The sequence below is a fragment of the Gavialis gangeticus genome, unplaced genomic scaffold (genome assembly GCF_001723915.1).
Source record: "Gavialis gangeticus isolate Ggan-Ray unplaced genomic scaffold, GavGan_comp1, whole genome shotgun sequence".
NCBI classification, from domain to species: domain Eukaryota; kingdom Metazoa; phylum Chordata; order Crocodylia; family Gavialidae; genus Gavialis; species Gavialis gangeticus.
The window spans coordinates 92,794,048-92,797,551 of record NW_017728992.1 but is presented as its reverse complement, the minus strand read 5'-3'; the positions used below and the strand labels follow the sequence as shown (position 1 = coordinate 92,797,551).

The 3,504-nt window shown below is 39.6% G+C and overlaps 1 long non-coding RNA gene across 1 annotated transcript in view; it reads left to right on the top strand.

Annotated features, from left to right (window-relative positions):
* Nucleotides 1–1,839: 1,839 nt before the first annotated feature.
* LOC109303406 overlaps nt 1,840–3,504 on the top strand; it is a 69,595-nt gene continuing 67,930 nt past the window's right edge. Inside the window, exons 1-2 of the long non-coding RNA XR_002099094.1 lie at nt 1,840–2,150; nt 2,848–2,933. This is a non-coding gene — a long non-coding RNA (uncharacterized LOC109303406). The remainder of the gene's footprint in view (nt 2,151–2,847; nt 2,934–3,504) is intronic.

Below are 3,504 nucleotides of genomic sequence, written 5' to 3'. Positions count from 1 at the left end.
CCACTGCAAGACTTTTTGGTAACCTTGTATTGTATAGCTTCCAGGGTTAAAGTGACAAAAGAAAAAAACATGAAAAGGTGAAACTGGCTGCAGAAAAGTTTAACTGGTAGGAGTCTGTATTCAAGTGAAAATGGGTTCAGATTTGGCTGCACTGCTTTAGAGCTTGAGAATTGCACATCTCATCTAGGGAAGGTAGGACCCTTAACAGATTTTATTAATATTCTAAGTGAATGGTGGCTGAGTTGTGCATAATGAAGGTATTATGTGTGGTACCCAGGTTGGTTGGGGTGTGGGAATTTTTAGCATAGCAGACTTTGCCTTAGTTGCAATTGTCAGTGGTTACTGACAACCCATAGTGGAGTGCTGAGATTGTGGCAAAAATATCACGTGACCTTATCTTGTATTAAAGAATATGATTAAAAAGTATCAGAATGCATGAGATGCATAAGCATAGTTAGTTGTGCATTCATCCTGAATGTTCTCTTACGATGCGAAGGAAGATGTTGAAATAAACAGAAAAGTAGCATAAACTTAGAAAATAAAGTTATTTATTGTCAAATCATATAGAGTGCTTGAGATAATACATAGGAATGCTTGAATTCAAAATAAAGGAAAGAGGAAAAAAAATAATCAGATTAAGGGGGAAATAGAGCGTATAAGATTCCTTTACCTGACATAAAATGTAATCAAGGGCTTTCATGCCACACAATAAATATTGTTCAACATCTGTCTGTTGCAGTAGACTAGTCCTTTACTTACCCCGGGAACTTCTTAAATTTCAGTGCAGACATGAAAGGATAAAGCAAAACATCTGTAGACAGAAAAGTCAACAGATTTCCAGAAGCAAAGTGTTATGTTTTAAAATCCATAGCAGTCAGATTAAGGAACACTCTGTGCAAGACTGCAAACACCAGCTGGGGCCCAAGTACAAAGCAGAAAATTTTGGGAAAAGGAAGAGGAGCATACGGGCAACATAATACTATTCCTAGTTATCATTCTAAAATATATGTAGGTAGATCTACACTTCCTCTCAAATTCTAACAAACGGGAGATTGTTTAAAAAACTATTTTCTATCATTTTTGTCTGAAGTTCATTGCTCTGATTGTCAGCTACTGAAAAATTAAAATGAACTTTAGTTCTAGATATATTTCTGTTAACATAATCCTTAACTAGTCACTGTTTGCAATTAACTTTAAATTAATTATTATCTGGAGTCAGATTTTTGACTGTAGCTCCACTGTTGAGTTCCATCAGCTGAGGATCTGGGAAAGGACTGGAATGTGCTCAGTCTATGACAGACTAATCTCATGAAATGATGAAAGGCTGTAGTAGAAGATGCTATGCTGATAAGCTACACGAAAGAGAATGGAAGAGGGAATACTTATTTTAGGGCAGCGATTGCGCCTTCATGCACGGTTATACAGTGTGTACAGGTTCTAGTTATGACTTAATGATGTTGAGCACTATTATAACATGATTAAAAACATTAAAAAATAATAATAATGATAATGCAGATTAAAACAATACACCTCAATTTTAAAATATAAAGTGATTTGGAAGCCCAAATTTCTAAGTTGAGAAGAAGGATAAAGACTAAATACAGTGAGAAAAAAAAGTTCTTAGTACCTCAGAGTTTGTTGTTCATCCAATGTAAAGTTTAAACAACATACACTGTGTAAAACAAAGTGAATAAAGTATCCAAAATAGAAGAAATATTCAGAGATCTTTAATGGCAAGGGATTGCTCATAATGTTAACTCTGCCTCAACACCTTGAGTGGATTAAAACTGCCTTTTGAACTTAGTTCAGATGCAAGAATGGAAAATAATGGTATTTTTTATTACATAGCACAGAGTGAAAACTTTAATCCTACTTCTAGTGAATAAGTACTTATTAACAAAAACCTGCCTTTGGAAAAAAAAGATATTCAGTTGAATTAATACTGGAAAAAGATCTAATACATAAGTGGGAAGAGAAGCATGGTACTTTACCACTGTTTAATAAACCAGAGATGCTTTTCTGGTTTTGACATTTCTGTCTGTGCTGCTTTTACTTCAGGTGGGACCAATATGACTGTCATGTTCCCTGCTGGCTGATAGAGGTGCACCACATTAGGACTCCAGAACAGAGCCAGGCTGTACAATTGTCAGGTATTCAGAATCCTCCTCACTTCTAGTATTTACGCAGATGTACATGTCACCAAAATGGATTGAATTAAACCTTTCCCCTGAGATGAGATTGCTGCAACTCTGCCATTTATGTGTTGATGTAGTATTGGGAGAACAGCAGTGCAGGATTTAAACTAGTGTCTTGTTTTTAATTTTTCACCTTTTTTTTTTTGGCAAAAATACTTGTTTGTCTATCCTCATTCTCTCTATTGTGTACATAAGCACCTATCCAAAGGTTCCTAAAACTAACATTTCAAACCATGGGTGGCTGGTGTCTCTTGACTCAAGGCGGGCACTTGCCCCCCCAGTGACCAGTCATTGACAGGGCGTGGGGGGGTCCCCTGCAGCCAATCCCACCAACCCACAAGTGGCAGCATCATGCCGCTGGCACTTCTGGGCACACTGCTGACACTTCAAGGACAACGCTAGCACTTCCGGGTGAGCCCCCACTCCCTGGCCGGTGCTCTCAAGGGGAGCACCTGCACTCTCGCCTGCCCCCCCACACTGGGAACGCTGGATGCCGGGGGGAGAACGCTGGCTGACGTGCACCCCCATGTACCCCGCACACGTCGCCACTGTTTCAAAACATTTACAGAGTAAAAAGCAATATAGTAAATTGCTCACCTGACTCAAACCTTACTAAAAGCCAGTTCAGATAAATGTATTGGTTCTTTCCTAGCCTCCTGCAATTACCTTCTTCCACCCATAAAAAAAGGATGTGTAAAAGGTTAACCAGAAGATCAATAAATCCAATCCAAGTGCAAGGTAAATTCAAAGTAAAAAGACCTTCACAGAATAATCTGCCTGTAACTCCATCTCATTACAAGAGAGAATGATCTCCATGTTTGCCACCTCAGCTGCTTGAAAACATGTAGTATATTTCCAGGAGAGTGGTATTAGATTGTTGGGTTCCAGATAATATACCTTTGGAGCATAAGGTCTAAAGCCCCAGGTGGCAGAAGGCCGGGGCTAACAGGGCTTAGTCCCAGCAAATGCGGGACAGCAGGTAGGGGCACAAGGTATCCCGGGCACAGGATCCAGGTGGCTGTAGCAGGGGGGAAGGGGCAAGCACAGACTCAGAGACTCACAGCCTGGCATGTGGATCACTGCCTAGCACAGCAGGCAACTCTAAAACTAACAACTTGAGTTCATCTGGAAAACCTATATGTAGCTAGTAAAGATTACAAACTTAGTATTCTGTGCTCTCAACTTGAAACTCAACTCAACAAGCAGGCAGCACTTCACTTTCTATTTCTAAGTGGTTTCAAGATGTAACCCTGAGCAGAGCACATTACAGTCATCTAGCCTTGCGATGACAAAGGCGTTAGTGAAAATT